This window comes from Gorilla gorilla, chromosome 16, assembly GCF_029281585.2.
Source record: "Gorilla gorilla gorilla isolate KB3781 chromosome 16, NHGRI_mGorGor1-v2.1_pri, whole genome shotgun sequence".
NCBI lineage: Eukaryota > Metazoa > Chordata > Mammalia > Primates > Hominidae > Gorilla > Gorilla gorilla.
In genome coordinates this window covers 92,234,477-92,254,395 of record NC_073240.2, presented here as the reverse complement: position 1 = coordinate 92,254,395, position 19,919 = coordinate 92,234,477, and the positions used below count along the sequence as shown (strand labels likewise).

Sequence of the window (19,919 nt, the reverse complement as noted above, 5' to 3'; positions counted from 1 at the left end):
GGCACGTAGTACGCACTCAATTAATGTTATCTGTTAGTATTGCTGTTGCTGTTATTGTTACCACAAAGCAGGAACAAACAACAGAGTATGGCTGACAATGTAGGGGCATGGGGTAATGCAGTGGTATATGTTATGAGTTGAACAGTGGCCCCCAAAAAGATATGTCCGTTTTCTAACCCCAATACCCTGTGAATCCGCCATTATTGTAGATGTAATCAAGGATCTCAAGATGAGATCATCTGAGTGGAGCCTGAATCCAGTAAGTGTCTTTATAGGAGACAGAAAAAAAGACCCCTGAAGACAGAGGCAGAGGTGGGAGTGATGCAGCTGTCAGCCAAGGAATGTCTGAGGCCTGCACGAACTGGAAGAGGCAAGGAGGGACTCTGCCATAGAGCATTTCGAGGAAACGTGGCCCTACCAGCACCTTGATGTCAGACTTCTGGCCTCTAGAACTGTAAGCAAATTTCTGGCATTTTAAGCCAACCAGTTGTTTCAATTTGTTACTGCAGCCACAGGAAAGCCACCTTCAGAGCAAAATGTTGCTGGCTAAAAATATCCCTGGACCAGGACAGTTGACCTATTAGCCGCACCTTAGGGAAGGGGGGAAGGGCAGGGGGTAGTGGCCCAGCACTGCCTTGTGTTGGTGCTACAGGGGAGCTCAGGCCTGAGGACCTTCTGGAGGCCAGGCACTGGAGGTGCCTTCTTCACTGTGGAGGCCTCAGCAAGTTCCTTCCCCTCTATAGGCCTCACCCCCACCCCCCACTTGGTGTTTTGCGTGTCTCTGTGAGTCTCAGGGATACAACACCCCATGTGACCAAACCCTCTGAGGTCAGGTCTGGCAAAGCCAGGAGCAGCCTCTGGGGTGAAGCAAATACTCACCAGCTGCTCCCTGCGCTGCCCAGGACTTCACGGCCCAGACCTCCGGAGCTAATGGCTAACGGCTAATGCAGCCAGAAAATAAGCCCTCTCACTCTGCGTTCCCCTCTCCCCAGATAGACTTGAGGAGAATGGGATCTAGTGGCTTCCTTTCTGTGGGGTATTTCCAAAGCTTCCCTGCGGTCAACTGAGGGGCACCAGGCAGAAGCATGTGTCTGGGCAACAGGCCCCTGTCTGTTGCCAGGCAAGCCTAAGGGAGTCCATGGAGGGCTTTGTGTCCAGGGCCTCTGGGTGGCAACACCAGCAGGGCCAGCAGTTTCTGAAGGGGCTGCCCTCCCACACCTCCTCATTCCCACTCTAACCACATGTATGTGGTTATGGGCATGTGTTTGGGTGGGGCTGGGGAGGTGGGAGCAGCTGCTTGAGTGACACCAAGAACAACTTTGTGAACATGGACACGCCAGCTGAAAGGAAACCCAGGTTCATTAAGTCCAGTGCTTTCATCATACAGCCAGAAAACCGAGGCCTGGAGAGAGGAAGGACTAAGGTTATACCTTGATCACCAGCTAAGCTGAGCCGGGAACCCAGGCTCCCTGTCCACCCCTGGGAAGTGTGCGTTTACAATGCGCATGTTTGGGATAAGGCTGCCCTATGTGTAGGCTGAAGGGTTGCCGTGAGCCTATCCATGCAATAGTCCATGCCTGACAGCGCTGGGTGTTCATTTGGGTTCACCCTGTGGGGACTATGTTTAACCTGATGGTTAAACCTTGAGAGCTGAGGAGGAGGAGGAGGAAGAGGAACAGGAGGGGTGGGTGAGGAGGGAGTTCACAGCTGAGCAGGATCAGGAGAGGACCCTGGAGGACTGTTCTTCAGTCGATGGGCAAGCTCTGTTCTCTTGTGGGGACTTTTAGTTCTTCCCCTTGGGAAATTATTCTAGGCTCCTAACATGCCTCAGATCACAGATCTAACACATACCTACAAGATCACTCCAAGGAGAGTAGCGCCAACTCCCTCCCACCCCGATGAGCACCGCCAGGTCAGCACTGTGGGGCGAGTGCTCAGAGCCCCAGACCAGATGAAGGACCAGCATCTGCTGGACGATGGACTCAAGTGTGCAGAATACAGTGCTAGGCCCTACAAGGAGTTCAGTAAAGGGAGTAAAGAAAACATAATTTACCATTTCTTTTTAATTTTTTTCTTTTCTTTTTTTTTTTTTTTTTTTTTTTTTTTTGAGAAGAAGCCTTGCTCTGTTACCCGGGCTGCAGTGCGGTGGCATGATCTCGGCTTAGTGCAACCTCCACCGCCTCAGTTCAAGCAATTCTCCTGCCTCAGCCTCCCGAGTAGCTGGGATTACAGGTGCGCACCATGCCTGGCTAATTTTTGTATTTTTCGTAGAGATGCAGTTTCACCATGTTGGCCAGGCTGGTCTCAAACTCCTGACCTCGGCCTCCCAAAGTGCTGGGATTACAGGCATGAACCACTGCACCCAGCATAATTTACCATTTCAATGCGTTGAGACTCCAACCCCGTGGGAAACTGCCTGATATGAAAGCCTTTTCAGAAAGCTGGTAAATGTATACAGAGCTTCATGGCCTAAGTAATTTTCTGATAAGGGGTGAAAACACAGCGAGTGGTTTGGGTGAGGAAGGAGGAGGCAGGCTTGAAGCAAGACCTTCAGGAAGGGGAGGGGGAATGCCTGACCTTAAAGAGAGGGAGGGTTGTGCCTGGAAAGTACAGTGGTGAGTGCCAGGGGCCCAGGCCCTGGAGCCCCCAGCCTGCTCCACAGTCTGTGATCTCCCTTGGAGCTGCGAAAGCCTTTACTGGTCTCTACGGCGAGCCAGTTTTTTAAAAGGGACACATTGTCATTGTACATATTGTACGTACAAATTGTACATATTGTACGTACAAATTGTACATATTGTACGTACAAATTGTACATATTGTATGTACAATATGTACATATTGTACATAGGGTAAATTTAATGTTTCAATACAGATATGCTTCGTAATGATCAAATCAGGGAGGTAGCACATCCATCCCCTTATGCATGGATCATTTCCTATAGGCAATGAAGTACTATTCAGCCATAAAAAGAACAAAATCCTGTCATTTGGAACCACATGGATGAACCTGGAGGACACCATGTTAAGTGAAATAAGCCAGGCACACATAGACAAATAGCCCATGATCTCACTCATATGTGGAGTCTTTAAAAAAAGTGAACTCAGGGCCGGGCGAGGTGGCTCACACCTGTAATCCCAGCACTTTGGGAGGCCGAGACAGGAGGATCACTTGAGGTCAGGAGCTCAAGACCAGCCTGGCCAACATGGCGAAACCGCATCTCTACTAAAAATAGAAAATTAGCTGGGCGTGGTGGCGTGCACCTGTAATCCCAGCTACTCAGGAAGCTGAGGCAGGAGAATCACTTGAACCCGGAGGCAGAAATTGCAGTGAGCTGAGATCGCGCCACTGCACTCCAGCCTGGGCAACAGACCCCATCTCAAAAAAAATAAATAAATAAAAATAATTTTTAAAATGTGAAGTCAGGAACCACCGGAGCATTCAGTGGTACCCCGTGGAGTAAAGCAGCTGTCACAGACCCTCCCCTGTGGCTTGACCTGTGCTGCCTCCCCTATTCCAGGATGTTTTTCCAGAAACAACTCCTTTTATCATTTGGTTCTGTCTTGTTTCTTGGGATGCTGTCCTAGAGTGGGTTCTCAGTCACTCTCTACACTGCGTGTAGCTCCCCTCTTAGACTGGGTGAAGGAGGCACAGAGAGAGAAGGAAAGAAGGAAAACAGACTCCCAGCAGTGAGACCTTTTTCTATACAGGTTTTATGTATTTGAGTCAGGGAGATTTCTTTTTTAATTGTGGTGAAATACATGAAACATAAAACTTACCACTTCAACCATTTTCAAGTGTATGATTCAGCGGCATTAACTACACTCACAGTGCTGTGTAACCATCACCACTAATCACTGCAGAACCTCTTCATCCCTCCAAAAGAAACTCCGTACCCATGAAGCAGTCACTTCCAATTCCGCACCTTCCCCAGGCGCCGGTTGCCACTCATCTGCTTTCTGTCTCCGTGGATTTGCCTGTGTGTCAAGATGTTTTGATCTTTATGTTCCACTTAAAATGCAAATAACCATAGGAGAACCCACAATCTACACTTTCAATTCCATTAATTTCGACAATACCCACCCTTACCCACCTCCATAGTTTAGAAATTACTATTATTATAGTTTTAGAGACACGGTCTTGCTCTGTCACCCAGGCTGGAGTGCAGTGGCTCAATCACAGCTCACTGCAGCCTCGAAGTCCTGGGCTCAAACAATCCCCCTGCCTCAGCCTCCCAAGTAGCTGAGACTACAGATGTGTACCACCACGCCTGGCTAATTTTTTGATGTTTTATAGAGACAGGGTCTCAAACTGCTGCCCAGGCTTGTCTCAAGCTCCTGGTCTCAAACAATCCTCCCACCTCAGCCTCTAAAAGTGTTTGGATTACAGGCATGAGCCAATGAGGCCAGCTAGAAATGATGGAATCCCTATGTGTTATGGGGAAAACACTAGCATGGAAGTTCAGAGACCAGGGTTCTAGCTCATTCTGTCCAAAATTATGTGCTCTTTTATGGATGAGGGTCCCTGACTCACTTTAGGCCTTAACATCCCCATCCTGAGGCATGGGAGGTGGACTCGGCTAATCAATTCCAGGGCCCTCTGCGGCTCTGACCCTCTAATGCCATAGCAGCAGTCCCCTGACCTGGCAGAGCACAGGGTGGGTGGGACCTGCAGGACTGGGTGCCAGAGGAAGCCAGGCCTGGGGATGGGGGCAGCACTGGGGAGGGCTCAGACTTGACCTGTCTCCCCCACCACTAGGCCCAGGGCCAGCCCTGTCCACATGAGCTTCCTGGCTGGTTCAAAGCCCCAGGCAGACTCTGCAGGTGGGATATGGCAGTCCCCATCATAATGCCTGCTCTGGGGTGAGCCTCCTGGGGGCCTCAAGCAGAGGCCTTCCTGGGCAGGCTGAGGCAGGACAGGGCAGAGCAGGCCTGCGGGCACAGGAAGGAAGGGACAGAGGTTGGGACAGGGCAGCTGCAGAGTGGGGTGCAAGATCCTCAACCCAGAGGCTCCCTAGGCCCCACGTGCCCCAGCTCTTGAGAGCCTGGTTCTGAGCTCTGCCAGGACTGGGGCTCAGCACTGCCCATGGAAACAGGCATGGCAGTGAAGAAAATCATAACCAAATATTTGTAGTCACCTCTCTCCTCCCTTCTGGAAAGGGAGGGTCCCTGGTTTGTGGGCTCTTGGCCTCCTGGACATTATTCTGTAGTGAAGGGAGAAAGGTTGAGAGGCAGAGTTGGAGAAACTAACAGAGGCCAAACTGGTCCATTTGAGGAAAGATGGGGGATCCCAGGAGGGGAGGAGGGGACACCCTGGGGAACCGGGGGCCTTCTCAGGTGGTCCAAGTAGGGGAGGGCAGGATACAGAAAGTCAGAACATGGTTTTGAGTTTTGGAGACAAGAGAAAAGAGGGAGTGATTTGGACAACTGGAGAAGATCGGGCTGGGGAGAGAAATGTTTAGAGATTTGGAAGATAGTGTGTCGTGCGTTGCATTGTGAAAACCCCTTCTTCATATCCATAAAAAACCACCACTGATGATGCGTGATACAATTCAGTGCTTTTGCAGACAGACTGGTGCCTTTTTAAAATAATAAGAATGCATTGGCTTGGCTCCATCTGAATTAGTAGAGACAGACATCTTGAGCAGGTTTTATCAGTGTTCCATTAGCTAAATATTGGGTTTCCTATTTTGTGGCTTGGCTTAAACCACTTTGTAGGCCCTTCTGCACTGGAAGGCACCTCAGAAATCACCTCTTTGGCCTGCAGCTCCATGTCCCCAAACTCTTGGCTTTCCTAAATGAGTGGCCTCATTCAGAAGATAATACAGCATTCCTCATCTGAAAATCAAAATCCAAAACTGTTTGAGTGCCGACATGATGTTCGAACGCCAGGTTCAAAGGAAATGCTCATTGGAGCATTTTCGATTTCAGATTTTCGAATTCCAAAATCTGAAAAAATCCGAAATCCAAAATACTTCTGTAATTGTAACCTGTAATAGCCATTGGGTCCTGACCTTCCAGCTGAGGCAGCAAGCAGTCAACAGAGGCTCACCATGGACCCGTCCTGCCCCTCACCCTCCCACGGGCTTGTGCCTCACCCCCCAGCCTCCCTTGCACCTGCTGGGAAGGGGACACAATGCTCCTGCCCTGCCTTCTTGGATCTCAGACCACTGTGACAATTGCAGGATTCCAGCCAGGGAAAGTGCTACAGGTAGAGGTACTTAGTACTCTCCATAGAGAAGGTTCCAGCAATGGCACAGCAGCCCCGGAAGGGTCTGTGATGGTCTCCACTCCTCCAGCTCTGGTCCCTGCCTCTTAGGGAGCTTCTCAGCACTGCCCTCAGAGTCGGAGGGGGAGGTCCCAACCTCAGACTGAGGTACCTGCTTCTCCTCCTCCCCCATGACCTCCCTGTGGCCTCTGACCCCGCTGTGAAATGAGGGTGGTAATGTCTCCTTCAGTGGGCTGTTGGGAGGTCAGAGAGAATGGATACAAAGTGCTGCACACAAAACCCAGCACTGGGAGGTGCCCCATCCATGACACCGTGAATCCCTGTCCACAATGCAGTGCATGAGAAATTTCATCCTAAAGTCCTTGATTTTAAATGCAACATTTGAGTTTCTGAACTCAAGGTCCCTTTCCTGGGCAGTCAGGTGTGCCTCAGTGCTCTGGTTCTATGTGAAGTCAGGGGATTGGGATGCAGAGAGACACCTCGTCCTCAGTCATCCTTCCACCTTGATCACCACTGAGATATCCATCTTTTCTAGCCATTGTTTCTGTTCTATGGCAGGCCTGGTATCACCCAGACACACCACACTGTTGCTGCGGGTGGCAGGAAATGTCATGGGAGAGAGTCAGGGTCCCCCTGGTGCCCCCCATCTCCTCCCTCCCTCCTTCCCCTCTACTACTTCCTCCCCAGCAGCAGTGATGTTTGGAGCTGCTGCTGGCTACAATGAGGGGGAAGGGCAGGGAGGAGAAAAAAAGGGATAGCATTAGGAGATATACGTAATGTTAAATGACGAGTTAATGGGTGCAGCACACCAACATGGCACAGGTATACATATGTAACTAACCTGCACGTTGTGCACATGTACCCTAAAACTTAAAGTATAATGAAAAAAAAAAAAAAACCTCTCAGCTGGACGTGGTGGCTCACGCCTGTAATACCAGCACTTTGGGAGGACTAGGCAGACGGATCACCTGAGCTCAGGAGTTCATGACCAGCCTGGCCAACATGGTGAAACCCCGTCACTACTAAAAATAAAAAAAATTAGCCAGGCATGGTGGCGGGCATCTGTCATCCCAGCTACTAGGGAGGCTGAGGCAGGAGAATTGCTTGAACCTGGGAGGTGGAGGTTGCAGTGAGCCGAGATCATGCCACTGCACTCCAGCCTGGGCAACAGAGTGAGACTCCGTCTCAAAACAAAAAATAAATAAATAAAATAAAAATGAAAAATAAAAGGAAGATGGGGCAGCTTTGTGTACTGCACGTCCCGAAAATGGGCTGACTGACCTCAAGAGGCAGATTCAAGCTCTCTAGCCTACGTGGAAAACATACAGGAGAAAAAAGAAGAAAAAGAAAAAATATATAAATATAAATAAATGAAAATAACACTTCTCCCTGATTATAAAGGAAATCACATTCTTTTTGTAATAATTTGGATGACAAAATATAAAGAAAAATTTTTAATTTTGCCACTCAAAACATTCTGGTTTGTTGCTTTTTACACTTTTGTGTGCATGTAAACATTTTAAAAAGTAGAATCATAATATATAGCCTTTTGTCACTTACTATATTTTGGGCATGTTTCTATGGCAGAAATATATCCTGGCATCATCATTTTTAATAGCTGGCTGTATATTAAGTGAATCGTTGCCACCCCAGAGGTGAAATTCCTTCTATATACATTTTTAATAGACTTGAGCAAGCATTTTTGGACTGAATTCATAGAAGAAGAATTTCTGGAGGAAAATAACATAAAACAGTTTTAGGGTTTTTAATAGAAATGTTCAAATTATCCTGTAGGAAAATTGGTTCAGTTTATACTCCCACCAACAGAGACAGAGCTCCAGGTTCCCCTTCTATTTGTCATCTTTTGCTGGTCTTTAAGCAGAAAATCTCATTGTTTTCATGACATTTCTTTGATTTCTAGTGCTTTTTAATCTTTTTCATATGCTCATTGGCCATTTTTATTCTTGTGGGAAGTTCCCGTGTCTCCATTGCCCACTTTCTGTTAGAAATCATTCCTTTTTTCTGAGTAATTTTTTTTTTTTTTTTTTTTTTTTTTTTTTTTTGAGGCAGAGTTTTGCTCTTGTTGCCCAGGCTGGAGTGCAATGGCGCCATCTCAGCTCACCACAACCTCCGCTTCCCGGGTTCAAGGTGGAAAAAACTCAAAACTTAAATTTCCTGTTGAATGCAATTTGAAAATATAGCCAATGATTCCACTTTTCTTCTCTAGTAAGTTTGGACATTCTGATCTACTTGGTGTTTTATTATAGAACTCCTAGTGTGCCTGAGTCTTATATTGTGAAGATACTTTCCTGAAACTTTACATGTAAGAGAATATATATGATATTGGATGAGATCAGGCTGGATGAGAACTGATACCTGTAGATATACTTTTTAGACAAAATCTCCGATTGCCACTCGTTTTCTTATTTAACTCATAAAAATAAAACACATTGGATGGAGGGTAGGAGTAGGAAGGATATTTATATGTTTTCATTGCAAGTCATTGTTTCATATCAATACAGAACATGTGGTATCCCTGGCTTTGGACCTACAGAAGGAAACACATTTTTCTACCTGGCATATGCCAGAGGTTCTTGAACACCTGGAGGGGATTACTGCAGCCCTGGGGTGGTGAGAGCCCCATCCAGCTGGGGCCATGGCCTAGGGATCATGCTGGGTATGGGGAGGCTCCAGCCAAGAGCTGAAAAATTTGAGTCCTTGTTCTTCTCCTGCCATAGAATCCTCTAGAGACTGCTAAAAATCTACAAATTGAGGCCCTGCCATAGACCTGGGGAATCAGAATCTCAAGGTTAGGGCTTAAAATTTTTTTTCATAAAGCATCATGGATGAAAACCATTATTTTATAGATTGCATTTATATGGCTAGCTCATGAGTCTGTTTATTTCCTTCTGAGCTTCAAGCCATCACTTTCACTATACCCTGGTAATAGAGTTGTGATCTTTTTTTTCTTTTTTTTTTTGAGATGAGGTCTCGCTCTGTGACCCAGGCTGGAGTGCGGTGGTGCTATCTCAGCTCACTGCAACCTCCACCTCCCAGGCTCAAGCTATTCTCCTGCCTCAGACTCTCAAGTAGCTGGGACTACAGGTGCGTGCCACTGCACCTGGCTAGTTTTTGTATTTGTAGAGACGGGGCTTCGCCATGTTGCCCAGGCTGGTCTGGAACTCCTGAGCTCAAGGAATCCACCCGCCTCAGCCTCCCAAAATTTTGGGATTACAGGCATGAGTCGCCATGCCCAGCCTGAGATCTCTTTAAAATTATTCAATTTTTTCTATCTAAAGCAAAGCAACTTGACAGAGACTCTATTGACTGAGTTGTACATTGAGCCTAGCCCTAGCCCTTTTAAAGGCACTGGGTGGAACAGTCCGGGCTCCCCAGATCAAAATTTCTCCTGTTTCACCATCCAGTTGTCTAGATGCTGCAAAGCCCTGGATGCTAACCAGCAGTTACCGCAGGCCTTGGAGGAGTGGGCACAGCTGGAAGCATACCTGGGGCACGTGAGGCTTTGCAGAGGGAGAGACATGGAAGGAAGATGACCCCAGGTGGCCAGGAGTATGTGAGGACCAGTGACAGCCCTTCCTAACTTCTGTGTCAATTCTCGCAGGTGATGGAGTGGCTGCGGTATCTACAAATGGAGAGACGAGTACGCTGAGTATCTCCATGGAGAGCATGCCATGTGTGGCAGAGGATGCAGGAGATGTTGGAGCAGGTGAGACCTGACGCTTCAGTCCCCGCCTTAGAGAGGTCGCTTGATCGTTCTGACCATCTGTGCAATGGGAGGAGCACAGCCAGAGGTGGTCATGGGTCTGGGCTTTGTGGAGGTGGGGGCAGAGAGGGAGATGGTAGCCTGTCCAGCCACCAGCCCCTCTCTCCAGGGACCTTTCCCCCTGTATTTTGGGCAGGTTCACACATTGAAGGAGAAGAAGCATGACATGCATCAGGTAGAGGAGCTGGAGACAAGCTCAGCTCCACTGCTCACCACTGAACGAAGAACCAGATGGGTGAGCTGGGGCTGGGGTGACCTCGAAGCAGGACTGGCATCAGAGGGCTGTGGGGTGGCTTAGAATGCCCCAAGTTGGTGGGTAAATGGAAGGGCTTTGAGGCACAGGGAAAGAGGTGGGGAGATGGCAAGTCTTGTCATCTCCATGAGCCTCAGTGTCCCCATCAGCAAAGAGGGAGGAGTGCTGATTGTCAGCCACCCACAGTGCTATCTAAAAGTGGCTTGGAAGATTGGCTACCACCCGGCTGCAAGGAATCATTAGCAGGGAGGCCAAGTTTGGGGAGCCTGAGAGGAGCTGTGCACCAAGAGGAGGGTTTTTTGAGAATCCAGAGGCCCTTATTGTCTGCTTCCTTTCTCAGCTGAACCCCTACACCTGGAGCCCCCAGCAGGACCCTTGGAGGTGGAACAGCAGCTACAAGCGGAGATCAAGCACCTGCGGAAGACGCTGGAGAGTCTGGCAGGACAGCTCCAAGCCCAAGTGGAAGCCAATGAGGGCTCGAGTCACCTGAACCGGGAGCAGGAGGAGAGGCTGCGGGAGTGGAAAGCAGAGCTCTGGGAGGAGCAGGGAGAGACGGGCAGGTCCTCCGTGCAGAAAGACTGCACCACCATCAGCCACGCGCTCTCCCAGAATCACCAGCTCGAGGAGCAGCTGACCAAGGTGAAGCAGATGGTAACCCCCGCCCCATCCAAGAAGGGCTAGGAGGCGGGCACCAGTCTCTGGGGAAGGGAGGTGCAAGGCCAGAGGCAGCTCTAGCCTGGGGGACAGGTGACCCCAGCACCCTCCAAGGCAGTGCTGTGATTGTTTCTTGCTTCCTGCCCTCTGACTTTTAGAGGTGGGTAGCCCTGGGCTTCTCCCAGGTCTGGACGTCATCATCCCAGCTAGAGGCATGGAGCCCCCCAGTCATAGGGAAAGAGGCAGTGGTATAAGAGCCTCCTTAGATTCAAACTGAATTCCGGCCTCGGCTCCGCTGCTCACCATTGAACTACTTTGCATCTCTAAGTCTCAGTTTATTTCACTTAAAAAGGAAGTGAGCTTTTTCTTCGCAGAGGTGCTGAGGGTTAAATGAGATAATACGTGGAAACATTAGGCATGTAGCACACTTAGCAGATGGTGGTTGGCTCCCTCTGCTTTTCCTCCAGTCTGTGGCCTGCAGTTTAAATGGTGAGAAAAGGGTGTGAGATTTGAGGCTGGGAAAGGAGGCATGGGGCTCTAGGCAAGTAGGGGCAGTCACTTAGGCCTGGAGCAAGGGGCCAGGGACCTGGGCAGGTGACAGAGCCCCACAGTGCCCTCTCTACCCTATTAATGGGCCCAGAATCTGGAAGCCAGCCACCAGCTGCCGTCATGCCCAGGGACTTCCTGCAGGTGGAGCTGGAGAGCCAAGAGGCTCAGAGTCTGCAGCGGCAGCGAGGCCAGTACCTGGGTCACCTGCAGCAGTACGTGGCCACTTATCAGCAGCAGGTGGCAGCCTATCAGCAGCTGACCTCTGAGAAGGAGGCGCTGCACAGTTACTGCTGCGGACCCGGCTCATGGACCAGCTGCAGCAGCAGGAAGCTCAGGGCAAAGCGGTGGCTGAAATGGCCCGCCAAGAGCTCAAGGAAACTCAGGCAAGGGAGTTACTGAGGACGGGACCCCGAGGGGGACGACCTGCCAACCTCTGTGCCTTCTCATTCTCTTTCCTGGCCCCTTAGGAGCACCTGGAAGCTACCAGCCAGCAGAACCAGCAGCTACAGTCCCAGATGAGCCTCATGGCTCTGCCTGGGGAAGGTACGGGACACCACTCAGAGGAAGAGGAGAGAGCCCCAGGAGGAAAGGGGGACTGTTAGCAGTGTAGGATTGAGGAGTTGGAAGAGACCTTTAAGACAGCTGGTCATTATGCTGACCGGGTGTCTGCACTAAGTTTGGCATCAATATGGTGACCTCCTGGGAGCAGGGACCACCAGGTTGCCTAAGGATGGGATCCAGGTCAGAAAGGGAGCAGGTCAGAACTCCCGCACCGATGGCTAGTGGGACTGTGCCTGGGCAACATAGTGAGACATTGGCTCTTAGAAAAAAAAAAAAAATGAAAATAGAGAACAGCTGCTCATTCCTCTCTGGGAAGGGGCTGGCCCAGGGTTACACAGTGAGGGTGGGGACAGAGGTGGCCCACTGTACCTCCCTTGTTGGGTTGTCTGAGGACCCCTCTGGCCACCCCTCACAGGCGATGGACTGGGCAGTAAGGAGGAGGAGGAGGAGCCTCAGCCCATGCTGAGCATCCTGGAGGACCTGGAGAGCCGGGAGGCCGTGGTGAGCCTGACTCCCACTGCCCCACCTTTGCTGCCTCCCTCTGTGGTCCCTCCCAGACCCCCTTTTGCTCTTTGTTTCCTGCCCTCTGATTTCTCTGGACCCTCGTGCCTTCCCTGGGAGCCAGTGGTCAGACATCATTTCACCTGTGACCCACAGGTGCACCCTCTGAGGCCCCAAAGGAAGACCTCCTCTCCCCCTCCCTGCCGCATTTGTCCTGTGTATCCCCCTACAAGAATGCATACGTCTTGCCTGCAGGTGGCCTTTTTAAACTCAGCTTTAGTCAGTGCCAAGGAGGAGCAGCAGGCACAGCTACGTGGGCAGCTGAAAGAGCAAAGGGTGTGCTGCCAGCACCTGGCTCACCCGGTGGCCTTGGCCCAGAAGGAGCCAGAGGCGGCAGCCCCAACCCCAAGGACCGGGGGCGATTCTGCGTGTGGGGAGACCAACCCGGCTTTCTCCATGTTGGCCAGGCTGGTCTTGAACTCCTGACCTCAAGTGAGCTGCCCTCTTCGGCCTCCCAAAGTGCTGGGATTACAGGCCTAAATCACCACACCCGGTCCAATGAAGACTTTTTTACAATTTGCAGTTCAGGTTGTGGAAAATTTGAGCTACAAATTAGCAAGAGTTTACTCTTCACGTGAATGTTGTCAGATTCATCTTTTAATAATTGGTGTTTATACTTTCATTTAATGTCATCCACTTTTCTACAGGGTATGGACAGTGGATTTGCAGGTGGAGAAGACAAAATTTATAATGTTTATGATCAAGCCTGGAGAGGCGGTAAATAAAGATATGGCCCAGAGTATTTATAGGTCCAGTAAAAATCTGGACAAGGATATGTATGGTCATGACCTAGAAGCCAGAAGAAAGACCAACAGGTATCAAGCCATACAACTGTGTTTCAGTGTTTACACCAGTGAAAATAAAGTAGTTCATAGTCTTTTCTCTTGTTCCCTAGATTTGTTCCCAACAAGGAGTTTTTCATACCATAGACAGAGAGGCCGAGAGGCTGAGAAGGACCAGTTCAGTTTGAGGAAGATTCTTTTGATTTGGACACATTTTTGGAAGAAGCCAGACAGCATGGTGGCTCTCAAAGACCCTCAGCAGCTGCCCCAGAGAACATGAGCATGAAGGCAAGAAGAGGAGGAAGGAGCAGACACACGTCTCTTCAAAGCAAATGAACTGTGATCATCCATAACCCTAATGATGCAAGTGCTGTGGCACGACACTTTGTGAATGGTCAGGATACAAACCAAATCTGGATTCTACTTTTTATTATTGGAGAAGGCAAGGGTAGGGAGGGGGCGGGGATAGAAAATTTTACTTTGAATTATTTAGTTTGTTTAAAGAGTGGGTTGTATTTTGCTTCTCCCACCTTTCAGCATTTGTAGAACATGCTGGCCCACATACACAGTCAAGACCACTTCCTTTTGTGTGACACTAGCAGTTCGGGTTAATATTTTGTGTAAGAACACCTGCTTATGAGTCAAGTCACCCCAACGGCAGTGAGGAGGAGGATGTTCACATATTGGAACTGTCCTGCCAAATAAATGTGGCCCCTGTTGCGCTGTGTTTTAATTTGGAGTGGGGAAAAGAAGCTCTTGCTTTGTTTCAAATGAAAACCTTTAGACAAAATTCTCGGTTATGTTTCCTTTATGTAATAGGCTGGGAGAGTCTCAAAAATCTTCCTCTTCACCAGATGTTTGCAAAACTTTAGGCCTTTGAGCTTGAACCTGGAGCTGGAAAAAAATAAGCACTGTAAGGAAGGAAAGGCAATGTCTGCAAAAACATTCGATCTGAAAATTGCCTTTTTATGAGGGAGTCGGTGAAAAGAACTCAGGCAGTTTTTATGTGCACCATGTTCTTTTATTTGTTTTCTCCTCAAACTCCCTTTACCATCTTTGTTGTTCTTATGACTCCCTCACCCTCCATTAAAAATTGTAAATTGGGCAAGTCACAGTGGCTCAGTCCTATAACCCCAGCACTGTGGGAGGCTGAGGCAAGAGGACAACTTGAGGCTAGGAGTCCAAAACTAACCTGCAGCATAGAAAGGCCCAGTCTCAACGAAAACAAATAAATTAAAAAATAAAATATAAATCAATCTGGCCCAAGATCACATAATAAGTGGGAAAGGCAAGATTTCAGCCCCAGCTTACCTGACTTGAGAAGTGCGCTGCTATGTCCACTGTGTTCTGTATATCTTGCTAACAATTACAGGTCTTCTTGTACTTCTCCTTTAAAACTGGGAACTCTTCCACCCCACCATTCTTTTTTTTTTTTTTTTTTTTTTTTTTTTTTTTTTTTGAGACGGAGTCTCGCTCTGTCGCCCAGGCTGGAGTGCAGTGGTGCAATCTCGGCTCACTGCAAGCTCCACCTCCCGTCCACCCCACCATTCTAACAAGCGTGAAGGCAGCTTCAGTTACAAATCTCTCAAAGTCCCCATCGTTCCACATTTATGATCTATTTAATTGATACATAATCAGATAGTAGCTGCATGTATATCATAGATGTATCTGGTATACAAACAGATTGACTTGACTCCATCTAGAATATGATTTTCCTGTTGTAGTGCATTCTGAAGTTCTTCTGAAGAAAACTGAACCCAACCCGAACCTCTGTGAAAGCCAGTCTCCTTGTCCTAGAAATTCAAAATACGGGAAAAGATTAATCATGAACTTGAGAAAGTTTCCATGAGCTCCAAATCAAACTGCCAAATTTTTCATCGGCCACAATCAGGTTGATTATTTATTGTCTGAGACAGGGTCTCGCTCTGTGGCCCAGGCTGGACTGCAGTGGTGTGAACATGACTCACTGCAGCCTCAACTTCCTGGGTTCAAGGGATCCTCCCACCTCAGCCCCTTCAGTAGCTGGGATCATAGGTGCACACCACCATGCCTGGCTAATGTTTTGTATTTTTTGCAGAGATGGTGTCTTGCCATGTTGCCCAGGCTGGTTTCAAACTGCTGGTCTCGAGCAATCCTCCCACCTGGGCCTCCCAAAGTGCTGGAATTACAGGTATGAGCCACTGTGCCCAGCCTCAAATCAGATTCCAGACATTTAGAAATGTCAGCAACCTTGCTTCATACCCTTCCTCGTTACCCAAGGCTAAATCCCTATGTTCATGAACTTACTCCGTTTTCCTCACTGCCATAGAAAAGATATGGGTAATGAACTTTCTGTGTCATTCTAGATGCAAACCATATTAACAGTAATAGCCAAGGGAGATTTTGATCAGAACTCTTGTTTCTAACCTCATTTCTAGAAACTAGAAAATTAGGCCTCAAAACCTAGGCGCACCTATGATCATTTCTGAGCCCAGTCACCCTCAACACCAGCACTACCATCATCACGTGTTCCTAATGATAAACAAGAAACGACAACATTTAGCCCTTACTTAACCTCATTACAGACTTCTGGTTAATTTAAACAATTTTGTTACTTTCCCTTTGTGCAAACGGAAGACTTCTTTGCTTTTCTGAGATGGAGTCTCGCTCTTTCGCCAGGCTAGAGTGCAGTGGCGCAATCTTGGCTCACTGCACCCTCCAACTCCCTGATTCAAGCTATTCTCCTGCCTCAGCCTCCCGAGTAGCTGGGATTACAGGCATGCACCACCATGCCCAGTTAATTTTTGTATTTTTAGTAGAGACGGGGGTTTCACAATGTTGGCCAGGCTGGTCTTGAACTCTTGGCCTCAAGTGATCTACCTGCCTTGGCCTTCCAGAGTGCTAGGATTACAGGTGTGAGCCACCACTCCCAGCCTACATTACCACAGCCCTTACAGTGCTGCAAAGAAAAAAACAGTTTCAGTGAGGTATGTGTAAACTCTGTGTACTCACATCACACCCTAGAAAGCCCACAAAAGAATACAGCCCAGGATAAATGTATAGACTGACTTCTAAACCCTCACAAGAAAGCTAAGGAAATGTAATTAAGGTAAAAACAATGTTTCATTAGTTATCAATCTAAAAAAGGTACTCAATGAAGATAAAACTGAAAATATTCTCTGCCGATTATTAGACATCTATTAGAGATCATTAGCATACTATAGTAGGCAGAATTCTAAAATGGGTCCCGTGATCTCCACACATTCCCTATGTTACACCTTATACACTCCCCTCGTTTTGAGTGTAGGCAAGACCTGACTTGTTTCTTGTTGTTGTTGTTGTTGTTGAGATGGAATCTCACTTTGTCACCCAGGCTGGAGTGCAGTGGCGCGATCTCAGTTCACTGCAGCCTCCACCTCCCAGGTTCAAGGGATTATCCTGCCTCAGCCTCCCTAGTAGCTGGGATTACAGTTGGTGGGATTAGCCACCACGCCTGGCTAATTTTTTCTGTACATGTTTAGTAGAGATGGGTTTTCACCATGTTGGCCAGGCTAGTCTCAAACGGTTGACCTCAAGTGATCTGTCTGCCTCGGCCTCCCAAAGTGCTGGGATGGGAGACCTGACTTGTTTCTAACCAAAAGAATATAGCAAAAGTGATGGGATGTCACTCCTGTGTTATGTTCTATATAAGATACCATCTTAGCAGACTGGAGAAGCCCTTGCTGGCTTTAAAGAAGCAAGCTGTCATGTTGTAAGACAGTCTACAGATAAGCCAGGCAACAAGAAGCTTCAGGCAGTCCCTAGGTGAGAGCAGCTCCCAACTCAGAGCCAAAGGTCATCAAGGAAACAGACCTCAGTCCTACAGTTAAAGATGAATTCTGCCAAACACATTGAAGGAGCTTGGAAGTCAGTCTTTTTCCCCAGTTGGCCCTTTGATGAGACACTACAGCCCCAGCTGACACCTGGATTATAGTGCTGTGAAGCCCTAAGGAGAGGACCCAGCTAAACTGTGCCCAGCTGTGAGATATGTGTTATTTTCAGCCATTATGCTTGTGGTATTTTGTTATACAACAATAAAAAAGCTAACACAAATACCTATAAAACTTCTTTATTTTTTTAATAAGTATCACTCAAAATGTTATCAATAAAGACTTTAGACCAGACACAGTAGCTCACGCCTGTAATCCCAGCACGTTGGAAGGCCAAAGCAGGAAGATTGCTTGAAGCCAGCAGTTCAAGACCAGCCTTGGCAACATGGCAAGACCCCCATCTCTATAAAAATAGGCCAGGCACAGTGGCTCACAGTTGTAATGCCAGCAGTTTGGGAGGACAAGGTGGGTGGATCACTTGAGTCCAGGAGTCTGAGACCAGCCTGGGCAACACAGTGAGACCCTGTCTCTATAAAAATAGGCCAGGCATGGGCCAGACGCAGTGGCTCGTGCCTGTAATCCCAGCACTTTGGGAGGCCGAGGTGGGTGGATCACAAGGTCAGGAGATCGAGACCATCCTGGCTAACATGGTGAAACCCCGTCTCTATTAAAAAATACAAAAAATTAGCCAGGCGCAGTGGCGGGCACCTGTAGTCCCAGCTACTCGGGAGGCTGAGGCAGGAGAATGGCGTGAACCCAGGAGGCGGAGCTTGCAGTGAGCCAAGATAGCGCCACTGCAGTCTGGCCTGGGCAAAAGAGTGAGACTCTGTCTCTAAAAAAAAAAAAAAAAAGATTGCAATATATGATAATCATTTTTAAAGTATTTGATTAAACCTGATAGGTTTTCCAGAAATGAAAAAAAAATCAGTTTTAAAACTAAAGCTGATTTTTAGAAAATTTCAAAATGTAAATCAGCCCTATCCAGAATATAATTTATTTAAAACTTTATCTTAAGGAGTCATTTTATAATAGTGTAACTATTAAAAATGTAACTCTTATTTTAATGTTTTGAAATAAATTAAAATATTTTAAAATATGAATACTGTAGCTTAAAAGGAAGAAACTGGAGAAGCAAAAGTAGAGAAAGAAATGCCAATTCCAGTCCAAAGTTTTATTTGTCAAGTTTTCTTAGAATAACTTTTACCTATTTACGAATTCTTGTAAATAGAATCTATAACGGAAATACTGAAAGACTTTTGCCTAAAGTGTCATTATTGAATACTGCTGTGATGTTACTGTAATGTAATAAGTTATTGTTGCAAAGTGCTGTTTTTGACTTAAAATTTTATTTTGTGTGTCTTGAAAATGATAATATTAAAGGTATCGAGATTGTGCAAGTGCTGGGCACACTCGGCATGGGATAATGTTTTTATTTTTACAAAATTGTAATATAACTATGCAAGTGTTTATTAAAAGAACACAAACTGAAAAAGTTAAGTAATGGGATTAAAAAAGTTATGAGATGTTCTGCACCGTGGCTCACGCCTGTAATCCCAGCACTTTGGGAGGCCGAGGCGGGCAGATCACGAGGTCAGGAGATCGAGACCATCCTGGCTAACACGGCGAAACCCGTCTCTGCTAAAAATACAAAAAATTAGCTGGGCATGGTGGCACACCCCTGTAGTCCCAGCTACTTGGGAGGCTCAGGCAGGAGAATTGCTGGAACCCAGAAGGTGAAGGTTGCAGTGAGCCGAGATCGCACCACTGCACTCCAGCCTCAGCAACAGAGTCAGACTCCGTCTCAAAAAAAAAAAAAAAAAAAGTTATGAGATTAAAAAGTTATGGGATTTAAAAAAAAGTTACACTATGGGATAAAAAATGTTATGAAAAAAGGCTGAGGAAAAAATTGTGGGGAAAACGTTGTGGAAAAAGTTATGAAAAAAAAATTATTCCAAAAAAGTTTTATGAAAAGCTATGGGATTAAAAAAAAAAGTCATGTGATAAAAATTAAATAAATAAAAGCAGGCCACTGTCAGCAAAACCTGGAGAAGTGTCCAATGGGGGAAACAGGTGCAGATGAGATGAAGATTACTGTCATCCAAAAGCAGGGAACTAGGCCCAGCGTGGTGGCTCACTCCTGTAAGCCCAGAATTTTGGGAAGCCGAGGTGAGCGGATCACCTGAGGTCAGGAGTTCGAAACCAGCCTGGCCAACATGGCGAAACCCTGTCTCTACTAAAAATACAAAAAATTAGCTGGGCGTGGTGGTGCGTGCCTGTAATCCCAGCTACTCAGGAGGCTGAGGCAGCAGAATTGCTTGAACCCGGGAGGTGGAGGTTGTAGTGAGCCCAGATGCACCACTGCACTCCAGCCTGGGTGACAGAGCAAGACTCCATCTCAAAAAAAAAAAAAAGTTATGGAAATAACTTACGAAGAAAAAGTTATGGGATAAAAAAAAGTAATGGGATAAAAATAAAAATAAGGCTGGGTGTGGTGGCTCACGCCTGTAAGCTCAGCACTTTGGGAGGCTGAGGCAGGTGGATCACCTGAGGTCAGGATTCGAGACCAGCCTGGCCAACATGGAGAAACCTCATCTCTACCAAAACTACAAAAATTAGCTGGGAGTGCTGGCGCATGCCTGTAACTCCAGCTGCTCCAGAGACTGAGGCAGGAGAATCGCATGAACCTGGGAGGCGGAGGTTG

General features: G+C 47.6%; 1 pseudogene; it reads left to right on the top strand.

The window, feature by feature from the left end:
• Positions 1 to 1,822: 1,822 nt before the first annotated feature.
• LOC101134908 (golgin subfamily A member 2-like) lies at positions 1,823 to 13,517 on the top strand (annotated as a pseudogene).
• Positions 13,518 to 19,919: the final 6,402 nt, after the last annotated feature.